The sequence below is a fragment of the Somniosus microcephalus genome, unplaced genomic scaffold (assembly GCF_052327205.1).
Source record: "Somniosus microcephalus isolate GS21.2 unplaced genomic scaffold, FLI_Smic_1.0 unresolved_chr1, whole genome shotgun sequence".
NCBI classification, from domain to species: domain Eukaryota; kingdom Metazoa; phylum Chordata; class Chondrichthyes; order Squaliformes; family Somniosidae; genus Somniosus; species Somniosus microcephalus.
Genome location: NW_028225179.1, coordinates 153,429,309 through 153,445,209, shown reverse-complemented (window position 1 = coordinate 153,445,209; position 15,901 = coordinate 153,429,309). Strand labels below are relative to the sequence as shown.

At 45.0% G+C, this 15,901-nt stretch overlaps 1 protein-coding gene across 1 annotated transcript in view; it reads right to left on the bottom strand.

Annotated features, from left to right (window-relative positions):
* Nucleotides 1-15,901, bottom strand: part of LOC147096268 (tenascin-X-like) — a 442,953-nt gene that overhangs the window by 47,600 nt on the left and 379,452 nt on the right.

Genomic DNA, 15,901 nt, shown 5'->3' with positions numbered 1-15,901 from the left:
CCTCTGAGTGAAGACATTTCTCCTCATCTCAGCCCTAAATGGCCAACCCCTTATTTTGAGACTGTGACTCCTGGTTCTAGACTCTCCAGCCAGGGGAAACATCCTCCCTGTATTATGGTACTAATCCACAGTGCTATATACACTGTATATTATGGTACAGATCCACAGAGGTATATACACTGTATATTATGGTACAGATATACAGCACTATATATATATATATATATTATATATATATATATATAGTATATAATGGTACAAATCCACAGTGCTATATACACTGTATATTATGGTACTAATCCACAGTGCTATATACACTGTATATTATGGTACAGATATACAGCACTATATATATATATATATATTATATATATATATATATAGTATATAATGGTACAAATCCACAGTGCTATATACACTGTATATTATGGTACTAATCCACAGTGCTATATACACTGTATATTATGGTACAGATCCACAGAGGTATATACACTGTATATTATGGTACAGATCCACAGAGATATATACACTGTATATTATGGTACAGATCCACAGAGATATATACACTGTATATTATGGTACAGATCCACAGAGATATATACACTGTATATTATGGTACAGATCCACAGAGATATATACACTGTATATTATGGTACAGATCCACAGTGCTATATACACTGTATATTATGGTACAGATCCACAGAGATATATACACTGTATATTATGGTACAGGTCCACAGAGCTAAATACACTGTATATTATGGTACAGATCCACAGAGATATATACACTGTATATTATGGTACAGGTCCACAGTGGTATATACACTGTATATTATGGTCCAGGTCCACAGAGGTATATACACTGTATATTATGGTCCAGGTCCACAGAGGTATATGCACTGTATATTATGGTCCAGGTTCACAGAGGTATATACACTGTATATTATGGTGCAGATCCACAGAGCTATATACACTGTATATTATGGTACAAATCTACACACAGGAGGAGCAGGTCCACAGAGGTATATACACTCTATATTATGGTACAAGTCCACACACAGGAGGAGCAGGTCCACAGAGGTATATACACTCTATATTATGGTACAAGTCCACACACAGGAGGAGCAGGTCCACAGAGGTATATACACTGTATATTATGGTACAGAGCCACACGCAGGAGGAGCAGGTCCACAGAGGTATATACACTCTATATTATGGTACAAGTCCACACACAGGAGGAGCAGGTCCACAGAGGTATATACACTGTATATTATGGTACAGAGCCACACACAGGAGGAGCAGGTCCACAGGTATAGACAGCAACAGTTCTCGATAAAGTGAATCGTACTGTTCTTGTGCTCATGTTTCACTCAATCGACGACCATTCACTGCTTAATCTGGGCTCTAAATATGTAATAGAGGGAGAGAGACATCCCATAAACACACGTCCAGACAGAGAGGGGACAAGTTTTAAAGTTTGCTCTAAACTGGCAGGAAAGTTAGCGCAGATAATCCTGCCCCGTCTGGTGTTTCAGGGAAGAGGTAAAGGTTACCAGATATATACATCCAACAATAGAGATGGCAGAACAACGCGGATTGCTCCGGCGGGATCACAGAGCACGGGCCACAGGACACTGAGGCAAAATGGTTCCGCAAACCATTTATACCAAGAGGAAAAGATAAAGTAAGCATTCGTGGAGCAGAAAGCAACAGTCTTGAGGCGAATAGTGTGTTCAGGGCCTCGGTTAAACAGACAGGAGTCAAGAGCATCAGCCATCGACCTGACTGGGAAACACGGGGTGTTAGAAAGCTGCCTCAGATTCTTCCCAATTAGAAAGAAACTGGGAAATCTCACAGGAATGGAAATTAAAGAGATGACAAGGAATGGGAATTGAAGAGGTCACAAGGAATGGAAATTGAAGAGATGTCAGGGAATGGGAATTGAAGAGAGGACAGGGAATGGGAATTGGAGAGGACAGGGAATGGGAATTGGAGAGGACAGGGAATGGGAATTGAAGAGATGACAAGGAATGGGAACTGAAGAGAGGACAGGGAATGGGAATTGAAAAGATGACAAGGAATGGGAATTGAAGAGAGGACAGGGAATGGGAATTGAAGAGATGGCAAGGAATGGGAATTGAAGAGATGACAAGGAATGGGAATTGAAGAGATGATGAGGAATGGGAATTGAAGAGATAACAGGGAATGGGAATTGAAGAGAGGACAGGGAATGGGAAGGAATCATTCCCTGGTTGATGGTGAAACTATATATTTATATATGGAGTACAAATATATAATAGTGAGAGAGAGACATCCCATAAACAAACACCCAGAGAGAGAGAGGGACGAGTTTCAACCTGTGCACCAAAGTGGGAGGAAAGTCGGCACAGCGCAACTTGCCACTTCCGGAGTTTTGGGGAAAGAGGCCGAGGTAACCATAGTAATGGAAATTCTCTCAAGAGATAAAGTTGGGAAATATTTGTCCACTCGCGCCAAAGACAGGCGATGGAAATATTTCCGCCGAGCAAGGAATCTTCGCTGGGCGGCAGAGATACCTGTTGTCGTCACGACGATGGAGAGCGGGCTGGTGTGGCGACCCCCGGACACTCCATAAACGTAGATGGTGTACTTGGTGGTGGGCTGGAGACCCAGGATGATGTACGATCCCCGGTTGCCGGACACCCTGAGCTTCTGCACCTCCTCAGAGCCCTGGGCCCTGTACTGAATGACAAAGGAGTCAAAGCTCCACTGTGTCGACCAGGAGAGCTCCACTGAGTCAGCCGTGATGTTAGAGATGGATAGGCTATCCAGAGCCCTCAGGTGACTCGGCCTTACGCCTTCCTTAACTATGGACGCTAGAGGCAAGAGAGAGAGAGAGAGAAAGGGGAGGGGGGGAAAAATAACAAATGAAAAAATATGGAAGATATTCTGCCACGTAAAATTTAAAAAGAACTTGCATTTATATAGCGCCTTTCACCAACTCAGGACCTCACAGCCAATCAAGTACTTTTGGCATGTAGTCGCTCTTGTATTGTAAGAAACGGGGCAGCCAATTTGCACACAGCAAGCTCCCACAAACATGCAATGTGATAATGACCAAATCATCTGTTTTTAAGTGACGTTGGTCGAGGGATCATTATTGTCCCAGGACACCGGGGAGAACTCTCCTGCTCTTCTTCGAAATAGTGGCCGTGGGATCTTTTTTGCCCACCTGAGAGAGCAGACGGGGCCTCGGTTTAATGTCTCAGTCTGAAAGACGGCACTCCCTCAGTACTGCCCGGGAGTATCAGACTGGATTATGTGCTCAAGTCTTTTGAGTGGGACTTGAACCCCCACAAACCACCTGACTCAGAGGCGAGAGTGCTACCCTCTGAGCCACGACTGGCAACCTAACACTGTTAACTCTTTAGGTATAAAGTTGACGTGTGGAGATATTCGAACACTAGAGGCAGCACAGGGAAGAGCCTGGACTCTGATCCGCAATGTCAGAGGGTCTGAGTGATGAGAAAGGACTGGAGAGACTCGGGCTATTCACCCTGGGAAAGGTGTGTCTGAGAGGTGATCTTGTAGAGGGATAAAAGATGGATATTGAAGAGGTTACATTAGTTAAATTACACTGTGAGGGTAGGGCAAGGAGACACAGGCTTAACATAGTGAAAGCTAATTGTTGCAGTGATATCCAGAGATTCATTCTCACATAAAAGGGGGGTAATTTTGACTTTGTGCGATAGTGTGAAACGGTCGATATCGATTCAGCCGCCCCTTATACATCTCGCCCGATTGAATTGCACAGAATTTACAGCACAGAAACAGGCCATTCGGCCCAACAGGTCCATGCCAGTGTTTATGCTCCACACGAGCCTCCTCCCACCTTTCCTCTGACCCTATCAATATATCCTGGTATTCCTTCTATTCTCCCTCATGCGCTTATCTAGCTTCCCCTTAAATGCATCGATGCTATTCACCTCAACCACTCCCTGTGGTAGCGAGTTCCACATTCTCACCACTGAATTCCTTATTGGATTTATTAGTGACTATCTGATATTTATGGCCCCTTAGTTTTGATCTCCCCCACAAGCAGAGACATCTTCTCTACATCTACCCTACCAAACCCTTTCATAATTCAAAAGACCTCTGTCAGGTCACCTCTCGCCCGTCTCTGTTCTACGGAAAAGAGCCCCAGTCTGTTCAGTCTTTCTTGAAAGTTATACCCCCTTAGTTCTAGTATCATCCTTGTAAATCCTTTTTTTTTTTGCACCTTTTCCGGTGCCTCTATATCCTTTTTGTAATATGAAGAATGGAAATGAAAATCGGGAATATCACCCGACCTGCGCCATCGCCCAAAGTCAATATTGCCCCCAACAAGAGGTCAATGCATGGACTAAACTCCCAGAGAGAGTAATGGAGGCATAGACTCTGGGATTGTTTAACAAACAATTGGACGCTGCACCAGGGGGACTTCAGGGTACCTCTGAATGGTCGAATTAAGGTGGGCCGAGTGGCTTTCCTCATCCATAATGATGTTGTGATTGGCAGGGTCGCCAAGCTGGCAAATTCTATTAGAATGGCCCCATTGTTGCGGGTTCCTCTTCCACAGGGTGCTTTGCCATGGGGCGTGGTTGAGGCGGAGAGCAACGCATCTCTAAAGGTAAAGGCAGAGGAAGATTCACGGCGTTGGGGAGAGAACAGTGGGCTTAGTTTTGGGGTAGCTCTAGCAAGGAGCTGGCACGGGCACGATGGGCCGAATGGCCTCCTTCTGTGCCATTTGGAACGTTGCTTAGAGGCGTCAATGTTCTATAGCAACTAAAGACAAAACCAAAGTATTGGTCATTGTGTCCCATTCTGGGCAGCACACTTTAGAAAGGGTGTCAAAGTCTTGGAGAGGGTGCAGAGAAGATTTACTAGAATGGTACCAGGGATGAGGAACTTCAGTTATAAGTGGAGAGACTGGAGAAGCTGGGATTGCTCTCCTTAGAGCAGGGAAGGTTAAGGGGAGATTTAATAGAGGTGCTCAAAATCACGAGGGGCTTTGATAGAGTCAATAATGTTTCCATTGGCAGGAAGGTCGGGGACAGGAGGACACAGGTTTAAGATAATTGGCAAAAGGACCAGAGGGGGAGATGAGGAGAATTTTTTTGTGTAGTGAGTTGTTATGATCTGGAATGCGCTGCCTGAAACAACAACAATAATTTGCATCTATATAGCACCTTTAACGTAGTAAAATGTCCCAAGGCGCTTAAAGGGCGGTGGGAGCAGATTCAATAGTAACTTTCAAAAGGGAATTGGATAAATACTTGAAAAGGAAACATTTGCAGGGCTGTGGGGAAAGAGCAGTGGGGAGTGGGACTAATTGGAACGCTGTTTAAAAGAGCCAGCACAGGCACAATGGGCCGAATGGCCTCCTCCTTCTGTGCTGTACCATTCTATGGCCATCTGATTTCACTGCGCGACACAGTTTAAGGTATTTAGCTGTCTCCGAATTTATTGCCTGTGCAAGCAAGCGTGGAGTTTGTCAAGTTCGGGCCTAAAGGACACTTCGCTAGCAAGCCTGTCACCTACCCATCCCCTCCTACACCCACACGACAAAAGCATGTTACCAGCATCAAGATTCCTCCAAGTCTCAAAGCATTATGCTCAAATGGAAGAGGTTGCACTACTAACGCAGCGGGTTCAGTGAGCAAAGGCGTTGGGTTAAATCGGAGAAAGGGGGAAATGTTTCCCGGTGCAGAAAGTTGCTCAACCCATAGTTGCATCGCGAGGTACCTGTGGTGGAAGCCACGAAGGCCATCAGCTTTGTGAGTTGGCTTTCAAAGAGCCCATAGAGATAGATGGTGTATTTTGTGCTGGGCCGGAGGCCTGTGATGAAGTAGGACCGCAGTTCTCCACCCACGGTCAGGTTCCGCACACTCTGCGAGCCGTGGGCCCGGTACTGTACCAAAAAGAGCTCGTAAACCCGCCCCACCGTCCAGGAGAGCTGGAGGGAGGTGGCGGTGACATTCGCTACGCCAGGTCTGACCGGGGGCCTTGGTGTCGGACTACGTTCACCTGTGGAGGCTAAAAGAGAAAAAAAGAAAAGTCGATGAGAAGCATTGCTGGTCGAAAGCCCCATATTGACACCCAGCGACAGAGAGCCACGATTCACACCTCCGGAGAATCCCAACTGAAGCACTCAATCACTGACGGATTCTGGGTCTGACTGAGCTCGTGGCAAAAGAACCAGAGGAGGAGGCATTTCCTTCACGCAGCGAGTTGTGGTGATCTGGAACGCGCTGCCCGAAAGGGCGGTGGAAGCAGATTCAGTAGCAATTTTCAAAAGGGAGTTGGATAAATACTTGAAAAGGAGAAATTTACAGGGCTATGGGGAAAGAACAGGGAAGTGGAACTAATTGGATAACTCTATTGATGGGCTGAATAGCTTCCTCTTTCTGCGCTGTAAGATTCCGTGTGTTATTGGAAACCCTGGAGTTAGGTCCAGGAGGGGAACTGGAAGCTCAGCTGAAACACAGGATTGGCAATGGGGCAACAGGCCAAAGGGCCGGAGCAGGCTGGAAGACTCCCAACCCCCAGGTACTGGCTCGTGCAGCACTAGCCTGTAGCCAGGTAGCTACACAGCATGGCAGACACAGAGCAAAACAGGAAGCTTTCTGAGGTAAGGCGCGCAAAAGTAACAAAGCAACAGGGCTTTCTGAAAATGGACTGCAATGAGGAAATCCTTTATTGCAAGCATTTTGAAAGGAACGTCGATTAAAAGTCCTAGAAACAGCGTCGGTATATTAATGGATTTCTAGTGCGAGGAATGCAGGCAGAATGGCACTGGAATCATTCTGCTTTTGTAGAGAAGAAGAGGAGAGAGAGAGAGAGGGGGGATTAAATGTTCGGTGAGACAAAACTAAACCATAAGGTACGAAGAGCGTCAGTCGCCTATTGGCTGGAGCAATGAGAAGTTAAAAAGCTGCCTCAGATTCTTCCAGAATAGAAAGAAACCAGGTATTGGGGTTAAAGAGATGACAAGGAATGGGAATTGAAGAGATGACGGAATGGGAATTGAAGAGATGACAAGGAATGGGAATTGAAGAGATGACGGAATGGGAATTGAAGAGATGACAAGGAATGGGAATTGAAGAGAGGACAGGGAATGGGAACTGAAGAGATGACAAGGAATGGGAATTGAAGAGATGACAAGGAATGGGAATTGAAGAGATGACAAGGAATGGGAATTGAAGAGATGACAGAATAGGAATTGAAGAGATGACCAGGAATGGGAACTGATGACATGACAAGGAATGGGAATTGAAGAGAGGACAGGGAATGGGAATTGAAGAGAGGACAAGGAATGGGAATTGAAGAGAGGACAGGGAATGGGAATTGAAGAGATGACAGGGAATGGGAATTGAAGAGAGGACAAGGAATGGGAATTGAAGAGATGATGGAATGGGAATTGAAGAGATGACGGAATGGGAATTGAAGAGATGACGGAATAGGAATTGAAGAGATGACCAGGAATGGGAGCTGATGACATGAAAAGGAATGGGAATTGAAGAGAGGACAAGGAATGGGAATTGAAGAGATGACGGAATGGGAACTGAAGAGATGACAAGGAATGGGAATTGAAGAGAGGACAGGGAATGGGAATTGAAGAGAGGACAGGGAATGGGAATTGAAGAGATGACAAGGAATGGGAATTGAAGAGATGGCAAGAAATGGGAATTGAAGAGATGACGGAATGGGAATTGAAGAGATGACCAGGAATGGGAACTGATGACATGACAAGGAATGGGAATTGAAGAGATGACGGAATGGGAATTGAAGAGATGATGGAATGGGAATTGAAGAGATGACGGAATGGGAACTGGTGACATGACAAGGAATGGGAATTGAAGAGAGGACAGGGAATGGGAATTGAAGAGAGGACAGGGAATGGGAATTGAAGAGAGGACAAGGAATGGGAATTGAAGAGAGGACAGGGAATGGGAATTGAAGAGCTGACAGGGAATGGGAGTTGAAGAGATGACAGGGAATGGGAATTGAAGAGAGGACAGGGAATGGGAATTGAAGAACTGACAGGGAATGGGAATTGAAGAGATGACAGGGAATGGGAATTGAAGAGAGGACAGGGAATGGGAATTGAAGAGAGGACAAGGAATGGGAATTGAAGAGATCACAGGGAATGGGAATTCAAGAGAGGACAGGGAATGGGAATTGAAGAGATGACGGAATGGGAACTGATGACATGACAAGGAATGGGAATTGAAGAGATGACAGGGAATGGGAATTGAAGAGATGACGGAATAGGAATTGAAGAGATGACCAGGAATGGGAACTGATGACATGACAAGGAATGGGAATTGAAGAGAGGACAGGGAATGGGAATTGAAGAGAGGACAATGAATGGGAATTGAAGAGGGGACAGGGAATGGGAATTGAAGAGAGGACAAGGAATGGGAATTGAAGAGATGACGGAATGGGAATTGAAGAGATGACAAGGAATGGGAATTGAAGAGATGACGGAATGGGAATTGAAGAGATGACAAGGAATGGGAATTGAAGAGAGGACAGGGAATGGGAATTGAAGAGAGGACAGGGAATGGGAATTGAAGAGATGACAAGGAATGGGAATTGAAGAGATGGCAAGAAATTGGAATTGAAGAGATGACGGAATAGGAATTGAAGAGATGACCAGGAATGGGAACTGATGACATGACAAGGAATGGGAATTGAAGAGAGGACAGGGAATGGGAATTGAAGAGAGGACAGGGAATGGGAATTGAAGAGAGGACAAGGAATGGGAATTGAAGAGATCACAGGGAATGGGAATTGAAGAGAGGACAGGGAATGGGAATTGAAGAGCTGACAGGGAATGGGAATTGAAGAGATGACAGGGAATGGGAATTGATGAGAGGACAAGGAATGGGAATTGAAGAGAGGACAAGGAATGGGAATTGAAGAGAGGACAGGGAATGGGAATTGAAGAGAGGACAAGGAATGGGAATTGAAGAGAGGACAAGGAATAGGAATTGAAGAGGTCACAGGAAATGGGAATTGAAGAGAGGACAGAGAATGGGAATTGAAGAAATGACAAGGAATGGGCATTGAAGAGAGGACAGGGAATGGCCATTGAAGAGGTCACAGGGAATGGGAATTGAAGAGATGACAGGGAATGGGCATTGATGAAATGACAAGTAATGGGAATTGAAGAGATGACAAGGAATGGGCATTGAAGAGATCACGGAATGGGCATTGAAGAGGTCACAGGGAATGGGAATTGAAGAGAGGATAAGGAATGGGCATTGAAGAAATGACAAGTAATGGGAATTGAAGAGGTCACAGGGAATGGGCATTGAAGAGATGACCAGGAATGGGACTTTAAGAGATCACAGAGAATGGGAATTGAAGACAGGACCAGGAATGGGAATTGAAGAGAGGACAAGGAATGGGAATTGAAGAGAGGACAAGGAATGGGAATTGAAGAGAGGACAGGGAATGGGCATTGAAGAGAGGACAGGGAATGGGAATTGAAGAGAGGACAGGGAATGGGAATTGAAGAGAGGACAATGAATGGGAATTGAAGAGAGGACAAGGAATGGGAATTGAAGAGAGGACAAGGAATGGGAATTGAAGAGAGGACAGGGAATGGGAATTGAAGAGATGACAGGGAATGGGAATTGAAGAGAGGACAAGGAATGGGAATTGAAGAGGTGACAGGGAATGGGAATTGAAGAGAGGACAGGGAATGGGAATTGAAGAGAGGACAGGGAATGGGAATTGAAGAGAGGACAGGGAATGGGAATTGAAGAGAGGACAAGGAATGGGAATTGAAGAGAGGACAGGGAATGGGAATTGAAGAGATGACAGGGAATGGGAATTGAAGAGAGGACAGGGAATGGGAATTGAAGAGAGGACAAGGAATGGGAATTGAAGAGATCACAGGGAATGGGCATTGAATAGATGAACAGGAATGGGAATTTAAGAGATGACAAGGAATTTGAATTGAAGAGATGACAGAATGGGGATTGAAGTGATGACAAGGAATGGGACTTGAAGAGAGGACAGGGAATGGGAATTGAAGAGATGACAAGGAATGGGAATTGAAGAGATGACGGAATGGGAATTGAAGAGATGACGGAATGGGAATTGAAGAGATGACGGAATAGGAATTGAAGAGATGACCAGGAATGGGAACTGATGACATGACAAGGAATGGGGATTGAAGAGATGACAGGGAATGGGAATTGAAGAGATGACGGAATAGGAATTGAAGAGATGACCAGGAATGGGAACTGATGACATGACAAGGAATGGGAATTGAAGAGGGGACAGGGAATGGGAATTGAAGAGAGGACAAGGAATGGGAATTGAAGAGATGACGGAATGGGAATTGAAGAGATGACAAGGAATGGGAATTGAAGAGATGACGGAATGGGAATTGAAGAGATGACAAGGAATGGGAATTGAAGAGAGGACAGGGAATGGGAATTGAAGAGAGGACAGGGAATGGGAATTGAAGAGATGACAAGGAATGGGAATTGAAGAGATGGCAAGAAATGGGAATTGAAGAGATGATGGAATAGGAATTGAAGAGATTACCAGGAATGGGAACTGATGACATGACAAGGAATGAGAATTGAAGAGATGACGGAATGGGAATTGAAGAGAGGACGGAATGGGAACTGATGACATGACAAGGAATGGGAATTGAAGAGAGGACAGGGAATGGGAATTGAAGAGAGGACAAGGAAAGGGAATTGAAGAGAGGACAGGGAATGGGAATTGAAGAGATGACAAAGAATGAGAATTGAAGAGAGGACAAGGAATGGGAATTGAAGAGAGGACAAGGAATGAGAATTGAAGAGATCACAGGGATTGGGAATTGAAGAGAGGACAGGGAATGGGAATTGAAGAGCTGACAGGGAATGGGATTGAAGAGATGACAGGGAATGGGAATTGAAGAGAGGACAGGGAATGGGAATTGAAGAGAGGTCAAGGAATGGGAATTGAAGAGAGGACAAGGAATGGGAATTGAAGAGGTCACAGGAAATGGGAATTGAAGAGAGGACAGAGAATGGGAATTGAAGAAATGACAAGGAATGGGCATTGAAGAGAGGACAAGGAATGGCCATTGAAGAGGTCACAGGGAATGGGAATTGAAGAGATGACAGGGAATGGGCATTGAGGAAATGACAAGTAATGGGAATTGAAGAGATGACAAGGAATGGGCATTGAAGAGATCACGGAATGGGCATTGAAGAGGTCACAGGGAATGGGAATTGAAGAGAGGATAAGGAATGGGCATTGAAGAGAGGACAAGTAATGGGAATTGAAGAGGTCACAGGGAATGGGCATTGAAGAGATGACCAGGAATGGGAATTTAAGAGATCACAGGGAATGGGAATTGAAGACAGGACCAGGAATGGGAATTGAAGAGAGGACAAGGAATGGGAATTGAAGAGATCACAGAGAATGGGCATTGAAGAGAGGACAAGGAATGGGAATTGAAGAGAGGACAAGGAATGGGAATTGAAGAGAGGACAGGGAATGGGCATTGAAGAGAGGACAGGGAATGGGAATTGAAGAGAGGACAGGGAATGGGAATTGAAGAGAGGACAAGGAATGGGAATTGAAGAGATCACAGGGAATGGGAATTCAAGAGAGGACAGGGAATGGGAATTGAAGAGATGACGGAATGGGAACTGATGACATGACAAGGAATGGGAATTGAAGAGATGACAGGGAATGGGAATTGAAGAGATGACGGAATAGGAATTGAAGAGATGACCAGGAATGGGAACTGATGACATGACAAGGAATGGGAATTGAAGAGAGGACAGGGAATGGGAATTGAAGAGAGGACAAGGAATGGGAATTGAAGAGGGGACAGGGAATGGGAATTGAAGAGAGGACAAGGAATGGGAATTGAAGAGATGACGGAATGGGAATTGAAGAGATGACAAGGAATGGGAATTGAAGAGATGACGGAATGGGAATTGAAGAGAGGACAAGGAATGGGAATTGAAGAGAGGACAGGGAATGGGCATTGAAGAGAGGACAGGGAATGGGAATTGAAGAGAGGACAGGGAATGGGAATTGAAGAGAGGACAATGAATGGGAATTGAAGAGAGGACAAGGAATGGGAATTGAAGAGAGGACAAGGAATGGGAATTGAAGAGAGGACAGGGAATGGGAATTGAAGAGATGACAGGGAATGGGAATTGAAGAGAGGACAAGGAATGGGAATTGAAGAGGTGACAGGGAATGGGAATTGAAGAGAGGACAGGGAATGGGAATTGAAGAGAGGACAGGGAATGGGAATTGAAGAGAGGACAGGGAATGGGAATTGAAGAGAGGACAAGGAATGGGAATTGAAGAGAGGACAGGGAATGGGAATTGAAGAGATGACAGGGAATGGGAATTGAAGAGAGGACAGGGAATGGGAATTGAAGAGAGGACAAGGAATGGGAATTGAAGAGATCACAGGGAATGGGCATTGAATAGATGAACAGGAATGGGAATTTAAGAGATCACAGGGAATGGGAATTGAATAGATGAACAGGAATGGGAATTTAAGAGATGACAAGGAATTGGAATTGAAGAGATGACAGAATGGGAATTGAAGTGATGACAAGGAATGGGACTTGAAGAGAGGACAGGGAATGGGAATTGAAGAGATGACAAGGAATGGGAATTGAAGAGATGACGGAATGGGAATTGAAGAGATGACGGAATGGGAATTGAAGAGATGACGGAATAGGAATTGAAGAGATGACCAGGAATGGGAACTGATGACATGACAAGGAATGGGGATTGAAGAGATGACAGGGAATGGGAATTGAAGAGATGACGGAATAGGAATTGAAGAGATGACCAGGAATGGGAACTGATGACATGACAAGGAATGGGAATTGAAGAGGGGACAGGGAATGGGAATTGAAGAGAGGACAAGGAATGGGAATTGAAGAGATGACGGAATGGGAATTGAAGAGATGACAAGGAATGGGAATTGAAGAGATGACGGAATGGGAATTGAAGAGATGACAAGGAATGGGAATTGAAGAGAGGACAGGGAATGGGAATTGAAGAGAGGACAGGGAATGGGAATTGAAGAGATGACAAGGAATGGGAATTGAAGAGATGGCAAGAAATGGGAATTGAAGAGATGATGGAATAGGAATTGAAGAGATTACCAGGAATGGGAACTGATGACATGACAAGGAATGAGAATTGAAGAGATGACGGAATGGGAATTGAAGAGAGGACGGAATGGGAACTGATGACATGACAAGGAATGGGAATTGAAGAGAGGACAGGGAATGGGAATTGAAGAGAGGACAAGGAAAGGGAATTGAAGAGAGGACAGGGAATGGGAATTGAAGAGATGACAAAGAATGAGAATTGAAGAGAGGACAGAGAATGGGAATTGAAGAAATGACAAGGAATGGGAATTGAAGAGAGGACAAGGAATGGGAATTGAAGAGATCACAGGGATTGGGAATTGAAGAGAGGACAGGGAATGGGAATTGAAGAGCTGACAGGGAATGGGATTGAAGAGATGACAGGGAATGGGAATTGAAGAGAGGACAGGGAATGGGAATTGAAGAGAGGTCAAGGAATGGGAATTGAAGAGAGGACAAGGAATGGGAATTGAAGAGGTCACAGGAAATGGGAATTGAAGAGAGGACAGAGAATGGGAATTGAAGAAATGACAAGGAATGGGCATTGAAGAGAGGACAAGGAATGGCCATTGAAGAGGTCACAGGGAATGGGAATTGAAGAGATGACAGGGAATGGGCATTGAGGAAATGACAAGTAATGGGAATTGAAGAGATGACAAAGAATGGGCATTGAAGAGATCACGGAATGGGCATTGAAGAGGTCACAGGGAATGGGAATTGAAGAGAGGATAAGGAATGGGCATTGAAGAGAGGACAAGTAATGGGAATTGAAGAGGTCACAGGGAATGGGCATTGAAGAGATGACCAGGAATGGGAATTTAAGAGATCACAGGGAATGGGAATTGAAGACAGGACCAGGAATGGGAATTGAAGAGAGGACAAGGAATGGGAATTGAAGAGATCACAGAGAATGGGCATTGAAGAGAGGACAAGGAATGGGAATTGAAGAGAGGACAAGGAATGGGAATTGAAGAGAGGACAGGGAATGGGCATTGAAGAGAGGACAGGGAATGGGAATTGAAGAGAGGACAGGGAATGGGAATTGATGAGAGGACAATGAATGGGAATTGAAGAGAGGACAAGGAATGGGAATTGAAGAGAGGACAAAGAATGGGAATTGAAGAGAGGACAGGGATTGGGAATTGAAGAGATGACAGAGAATGGGAATTGAAGAGAGGACAAGGAATGGGAATTGAAGAGATGACAGGGAATGGGAATTGAAGAGAGGACAGGGAATGGGAATTGAAGAGAGGACAGGGAATGGGAATTGAAGAGAGGACAGGGAATGGGAATTGAAGAGAGGACAAGGAATGGGAATTGAAGAGAGGACAGGGAATGGGAATTGAAGAGATGACAGGGAATGGGAATTGAAGAGAGGACAGGGAATGGGAATTGAAGAGAGGAGAAGGAATGGGAATTGAAGAGATCACAGGGAATGGGCATTGAATAGATGAACAGGACTGGGAATTTAAGAGATCACAGGGAATGGGAATTGAATGGATGAACAGGAATGGGAATTTAAGAGATCACAGGGAATGGGCATTGAAGAGCTGACCAGGAATGGGAATTGAAGAGAGGACAAGGAATGGGAATTGAAGAGAGGGCTAGGAACGGGAATTGAAGAAATGACAAGGAACGGGAATTGAAGAGAAGACAAGGGATGGCCATTGAAGAGAGGACAAGGAATGGGAATTGAAGAGAGGATAAGGAATGGGCATTGAAGAGGTCACAGGGAATGGGCATTGAAGAGAGGATAAAGAATGGGAATTGAAGAGAGGACCAGGAATGGGAATTGTAGATAGGACAGGGAATGGCCATTGAAGAGAGGATAAGGAATGGGCATTGAAGAGGTCACAGGGAATGGGAAATGAAGAAATGATAAGGAATGGGAATTGAAAAGATGACAAGGAATGGCCATTGAAGAGGTCATAGGGAATAGGAATTGAAGGGATGACAAAGAATGGGCATTGAAGAGAAGACAAGGAATGGGCATTGAAGAGGGGATAAGGAATGGGCATTGAAGAGGTCACAGGGAATGGGCATTGAAGAGAGGACAAGGAATGAGAATTGCAGAGAGGACAAGGAATAGGAATTGGAGAGAGGACAGGGAATGGCCATTAAAGAGAGGACAAGGAATGGGAATTGAAGAGAGGTCAGGGAATGGGAATTAAGAGGACCAGGAATGGGAATTGAAGAGAGGACAAGGAATGGGAATTGAAGAGAGGACAAGGAATGGGAATTGGAGAGAGGACAGGGAATTGGAATTGAAGAGGTCACAGGGAATGGGAATTGAAGAGAGGACAAGGAATGGGAATTGAAGAGACGATAAGGAATGGGCATTGAAGAGGTCACAGGGAATGGGAAATGAAGAAATGATAAGGAATGGGAATTGAAGCGAGGCCAAGGAATGGTCTTTGAAGAGGTCACAGGGAATGGGCATTGAAGAGAGGACAAGGAATGGGAATTGAAGAGACGATAAGGAATGGGCATTGAAGAGGTCACAGAGAATGGGAAATGAAGAAATGATAAGGAATGGGAATTGAAGAGAGGCCAAGGAATGGTCTTTGAAGAGGTCACAGGGAATGGGCATTGAAGAGAGGACAAGGAATGAGAATTGCAGAGCGGACAAGGAATGGGAATTGGAGAGAGGACAGGGAATGGTCATTGAAGAGAGGACAAGGAATGGGAATTGAAGAGAGGTCAGGGAATGGGAATTAAGAGGACCAGGAATGGGA